This window comes from Solanum tuberosum, unplaced genomic scaffold (assembly GCF_000226075.1).
Source record: "Solanum tuberosum cultivar DM 1-3 516 R44 unplaced genomic scaffold, SolTub_3.0 scf00376, whole genome shotgun sequence".
NCBI lineage: Eukaryota > Viridiplantae > Streptophyta > Magnoliopsida > Solanales > Solanaceae > Solanum > Solanum tuberosum.
In genome coordinates, this window is record NW_006239305.1 from 227,249 (window position 1) to 234,131 (window position 6,883).

The window sequence follows — 6,883 nt, forward strand, 5'->3', positions numbered from 1 at the left end:
TACCTCTTCTAATTTCTGCTACAAAAAACCTTTCACACCTTTTTACTAGTGCATCCACACATCTCCTATTAACTTGTTCGAACCATTTTATTTTCATTTCCTTCATGTTATTCGCTACAAAGGCCACTCTCACCTTACCCCATATAACATCATTCCTAATCATATCTATCATAATATGTCCACACATTCATTCGAGCATCCTCTTTTGTCAGTGATATTGTCTTGTTGATTCCTGGTCAATGTGTACCAAAACGAGATTTATTAAATAATAAGTGTTTGGACCACCAAGACGGGAAATAATTACTTAAAACAAAGGAGATGCTTTTTGAAGGGATGAATATAATAGGAGAAGCATGTAAAATTATTAATGGATACTGAATGCAAGTTGTCACGTGGTTTCAGGTCTGCTTTTTATAATTGTTCAAATTTATAGATAATTTATAATTATGAATATATTTAGATAGGTACTTGATGAACGATGACATTGTTGGGACCATAAAGTGAGCAGGGATGACAAATCAACTCATAAAATCATGATCGATCCAACATATAAACGCAAACACAATATGTAGAATCGTCGCAAAATATATGTATCTGAATTAACATCGATGTACTTTGTCTGAGAAAATGATCAAAATGGTCCTTGATGTATTGAGGTTACTTTATTTTGGTCTTTAATATATTCTAGAATGATTGAAATAGTCCTTCATGTATGACAAAATGTGTTCAATTTTAGTTTTTTACCCTAAACTTAACAATTTTATCCCCAAAAACTGTTAAAATATAACTGTGGGGCCCACATATCTTACAAAATCCACCATTTTTACCATCTTTATTAGCTCAAAGAAAGAGTTTCATGAATTCTAAAACACTATTTTCTCTAACATCTAACCATACAATTACAAAATAATTATTATAAAAAGATTGAAACTCTTTCTTTGAGCTAATAAAGATGGTAAAAATAGTGGATTTTGTAAGATATGTGGGCCCCACAGTTATATTTAACAATTTTTGGGAATAAATTGTTAAGGTTAGGGTAAAAGACTAAATTGAACACATTTTATCATACATGAATGACTATTTCAATCACCTAGAATATATTAAGGACCAAAACAAAGTAACCCCAATACATCGGACCATTTTGATCATTTTCTCTACTTTGTCTTGTTTAAAAGTTGATGTTTGTCTTACTTTCATCACATGAACTTTAAGTATACCAAATATTTCTTGCAAAATTAATCAGTATGATAGTTCTAAATGATTAAATTGTTTATCGTTGAGTTTTTGGTCAAAATCATCCTTAAGCTACATCTTTAAAGTATCATTCTTAGTAGAAAACATCCTTCAAGTATTTTAAAGTGAACAATTTTCATCCTTCTACTAGAATTTATCAGAAAACTAACAGATCTCACGAAAATGAAGTCATCCCTTCTTAATTATTATTCTAAGATAGGCCAAAAATACTATCGTGAACTTTTTCGGTAATTGAGTTTAGCATTATTCAAAATCTTTTGATTTGACAATATTTTTTTCATGTAATTTGATATTAAAAATATTATTAGTTGAAATATGTTTCTTCTTAATTGAATATGTTAGAAGAGGCGTTTGTTGGTGACTTCCGCTTCTAATAATGTAGAATGAAACTCAAATGCGAGACATAATCAATATTTTGATCACTTCAATATTAGATTGCCCAAAAATTTATTGATCTAAATATAATTTGCCTTTGAAAAAGGTAAAGATAACTAAGCTCCAGCTTCTTCCGTTACTAAATGAGGAAAAGAGCAGATCATGTATCCTCACACCTTCCAAACATTTTTTGTTTCAGTAACCAATGGTGTCTAAGATTTTTAATTTTTTTTTCAGGAACTTCTTATAGCAGGCAATGAAATTATGCAGGAAAACTTTTGTTGATAGTCACGTGAACGGCTCATGTTTTTGTAGGATCCCTTAGTTTTTTGACGATATCTAACAGAAGGAAGGAAATTGTTAACTTTCAAATACTTAGAGAATGTTTTTTGCCAAAAAAGATATTTTAAGGATGTTGTTTAAGTTTGGGGTATAGTTTAAGGATGTTTTTGGCCAAAAACTTTTTATCATTCGATATACACTATGTCTCGTGAAAAAAGATATAAAAATATATCACTCGCACATAGAGATGGACTACACAGTGATATCTCCTTAATCCGATATCTGAATTTTACAAATAATGTATCCTTAGAAAGATATTTTCAGAAATTGAAATTTTACAAATAATATATCGTTGGAAGGATATAAGAATATCAATTAGAAGCAACATAAGTACAAACATTTTGAAATAATCAATTTTTCTCTGTTTGGGATCTCCTTAGGCATGTGATTTTTCTATCTTTTGTGCATCCTGGTATTTCTATCTAGTCAATGGCTTAACCAACATAGTTTAATGTGCGCGGAGCAGAAAATGAGATGCATAGTCAGAATACAACAACATATTCAGTATAATCCCACACATAGGGTCTGGGAAGGGTAGAATATACTCAGATTCTTACCCTATACCTTTTAAGGTAGTGAGATTGTTTCTGATAGACTCTCGACTCAAAACAAAAGTATCTGACGCAGGATTGTAAGAAAAGGGACAACAAAGTAGCAAGATACAGATGCATAGTGATTAGAATACAACAACTACATACCCAGTGTAATGTCACACGTGGCCAGGTCTATGGATGTACTCAGACCTTACCCCGACCTGATAAACCCTTGGTTCAAAAGGAAAGTATCTGACGCAGAATTGTAAGAAAAGAGACAACAAAGTAGCAAGATACATATGCATAGTCACAAACTTAACAAAAAACAGGTGGGACTTAAATGCACATTGATATAAAAAAGTTTACAACAGTGAAAATTACTAAGAAAACTATGTGTTGCTACAAATGAACAAAATTGGATGCTAAGTGGACTGTCCTATGAAGAAACTAACATCTAATAGCAGCAAGCTAAGCTACATTAAATATTGAACAAAAGAAATGCCTTGAAGACACTCTTTTTTGCTCTATGATCCTTCTTTCAGTCATCCTATCAACGCGCGATACATTAGGATTGGATCTGCTTCGTGGTATTCTTCTAAAGCTTGATTTAACTTTCTTTAGTGGCAAATGACTACTTGTTTTGCGTAGGATTGGATCTGCTTCGTGGTATTCTTCTAAAGCTTGATTTAACTTTCTTGAGTGGTTGTTTCTCACTAATTCTTCCATGTTCATCAACTTTGAGCTTTTGCGATGTTGAAGAAGGCAAAGTTTCTGATGATGAGAAAACGAATCGAGCTGCTTCTGTAGCAGTATTAGGCCCTGAATGTAGTTGAATCAAGATGAGGGCTAGTACAAAAGTTACTAGTAATGTTGAATGGCACTTCATAGTAAGTAAGTTCAATACAAGTGTAATAGTTGATCAAGATTTGGTGATGAGATTTATATGTAATGTTTGATATCAATTAAAATGAAGTGGTAGATCCAATGTTTGTGGGATCATGTGATGCTTGCTCCTTTGACTGTTTTGAATAGAACAAAATGAATACATAATATTCATATAACAATATCTAATTAGCTTGAACTTGAACCATATATAATCGAGTCGATTATTAGCCCGTTAAGAATGCACAAAGTCTCTTCATTCCACAGCATCATCAGCTATATGAAGCCAAAATCTTTGGAGGAGCTCTACAATCTCTTCATCTCTGAATATTGTAACATGTTATAGTAAGTATCAAAAATAAATTAATCATATGGTTGTATTAATAATATTATATGTATATATATGTTCTAATTATTACAATAATAATGTTACATATATATACCTTGATTTAGAAGGAGACTTTGGGGGTTGGTGACAAAAACGAGGGCCTTCATCATATCCTTCACATGTGATTTCTCCATATTCATCTCTATAACAAACTACACCCGTTGACTTATCTTCAAATACCTAAATATTCATATAATAAATATATTACGAAAAATCAGTAGACGTTTCTACATGAATTGATTGATATTTGAAAAAAAAAAATAGTACTAATAAGTGAAATTGAGTTGATAAAGGCTATTAGAAATTCAAAGTTTTTGTGTTTGAACATGAAAACACAATTGAGGTTTTTTTGAGTGAAAACTTCTAAATTATCTTTTTTAAAACTTTAAATTTCATATTTCAAGTTTGAAATTGAAATAACGTGTAAGTTTGATAAACAATCACTTACTTAAAATAATCTCCAAATATTATTTCAAAATTTTGAAAACATAATCTATAGATTGGATGACGATTTGTCCTCCTACTTATTAGATTGAATCAATACGTTCTAAGCAGAAAGAAGGATAAATAAACAAAGATAATCATGAAATACTCTACCAAATGCGTTTAACTCAATTCAAAACTTAGCTCATGAATGAAGAATTGCTCAAATTCATATAAAGAAACTATTCATTTCTATTTCACGTCCAAAACTGGACATATGATGTATGGACAATTTAATATGAAGGTCCAACATCAATTCATAATAGTTGAGATGAGTCATATTCTGATACATATCAAAATAGACTCTAGGCTTAATATAATTTGATATAATATCAAAGCAGACAAAAGTTTTAGGAATCGAATTCCACCATCACCATTATTTAAAAAAAATAAAAATACCTTAAGCCCATTTTTCGAAGTTAATTTGATTTGACACGGATTGGTTGATGTTATTGTTGTTGTTGATGATGATGATGAGATGTTGTTTGAAATATTGTCATGAATACTTGCAAATACCACTTGTCTGTGGACAGGCAGCCTTATTGTTCTTGTAGTAAAAGAATGATTTTGTAATTAGAAAAGGTAGTTGAAAGAGAGTTTACCACAGCCATTGATCTTAATGGGGAGAGAAAAAAAAAAGAGTGAGGATAGGAATGTTTGTTTCTGCTATGCAGTATTGTTGTTGAGGGACTTTATATTATATAGTATTTTTTAAATTTATTTTTTATTAATCAAGATAATATATATTATAACTTGATATGTATCAGTACAAGTAAATGACAGAGTTGTTACAAAAGATGAAAGAATTTTTTATTTTTTGGAAATGGACTAAAAAGAAAAGTAAGACAAATAAATTGAAATGAAGGGAGTAATACTTGTTCAGTTGTTTGGATGGTTGTTAGTTGTTATCTATTGTATAACATTTGTTTGAACTTTTCTGATACAATGTTAGTTTTGATTATTATTTTTGAATTTGTTGTATCATATTGTTAAATTCATTATGTTATTTAACAATTAAAAGTTTCATTTTATGTAATGACTTGATATGATCGCGTTGTTATATTTTCTTTTCTTATTTTGTCTTCATTTATTATTTAATAATTCTATTTTATTTTTTATCCTATATTTTTTTATTAATAATTTTCCCTCGTATCTTTAAAAAAAATATTATTATAAGTTATTCTTTTGATTTTAGATCCATGACATAGTGTTACAACAGAAAACAATACAATTATTCAAATATTATACTTATTAAACCAACACAATATAAAATAACACCATAGTCAAACCAATAAACTTTATATATTTCTTCAAGAAACATAGTGAGTTTCAAGTCGGAAAAAGAGGTTATAGTGCGTTGACTATCAACATAAAATAGATCGATAATGATAACTTCTATATAAGTAATAAATAAATAGAGAAAGGAATATAAATACGAATTATAATTTATTGTTGGCAATAATTATTGGGTCGAGTCCATGGTGTAAGAATTTATTTATTTTCATATTAAATGACGGTTAGGATTATTTGTGAAACTTTTTGCATCCCTAAAGAATATCCAGGCTACAGATAAAGCGAATTCATTCACTTTGTGAGAATTTTCGACAATCAGTGACATGAGTTGTGATTGCTGCAGATTTACTTCCGCTTTAAAGAAATTCGTAAATCTCCGAAATTGATATTTAAGATTCATATACTACAAATATAATATAGCTTATCATTCCTTTCTTTTTTTTTATCTTAATTTTTATGATTATAAATCATGTCATTAACACTAAATTATATATGAAATTCAATAAAATTGAAATAACTTTTGATGGTAGTGAGGAGTCGTGAGTGATAATCAAGATCTTGTCAATTCATAATGTTATATTGTATTTGATTAATTTGCTTGGAATGAATAAGAAGCTACCTAACCTATTGGCTGAAAAAGTATCTGATCATTCTTTTATATCTCTTTTTCTGATCATTGGTTAATTAGAAAAAGAACTTTATAATAATACTATGTATGAAGACATAACTTGTCTTTTCCTTAATATATTTTAGTGGACCTCGTTAGCACCACGTATGTTTGTAATATATCTTAAGGTAGTTAAAATGTCATTCTAGAATAAATTGACTTATATATTATTGTATTCTATCATACAAAATGTCTTCTTTATTTCCTCTTCTTAACTTTAATTTATTGTATAATAGTGCTAGTCAAAATGGAATGACATTATAATAACAACAATGATAAATCCAATATAATTGATGCAACTTGAATTTTATCAAAAACGTATATATGAAGCCGAGCTAAGAAGTTCGTAGACTTTTCATCGAGTCACTATTTTATAGTCTTGGAAATTAGTGTATGGAATGAATGCATGAAACTCAAAAATCTATTAAAATGGAAGTACAAGACTCCGCTTGAAGAAATACTTGGAATAGGGAGAAGGACTCACTTGCTATGTGAGATGCTAAGCTTGATGTGACAACAAGTGAGAGATTGTGACCGCAACTCGAGCCACATTTAGCCTATAATTTCAAGGTCAAGGTGTTGATGATGCTAAGCTTGATGTGATAACAAGTGAGAGGTTATGACCACAACTCGAGCCACATTCAACTTATAACTTCAAGGATCATT

The 6,883-nt window shown here is 29.7% G+C and overlaps 1 long non-coding RNA gene across 1 annotated transcript; it reads right to left on the reverse strand.

Moving 5' to 3' along the window:
* Positions 1-3,134: 3,134 nt before the first annotated feature.
* Positions 3,135-4,881, reverse strand: LOC102588645 (uncharacterized). Its single transcript, XR_368480.2, has 3 exons — positions 4,657-4,881; positions 3,830-3,954; positions 3,135-3,709 (listed from the first exon to the last, which is right to left on the reverse strand). It is a non-coding gene; the product is annotated as an uncharacterized lncRNA (long non-coding RNA).
* Between the last annotated feature and the right edge of the window lie 2,002 nt (positions 4,882-6,883).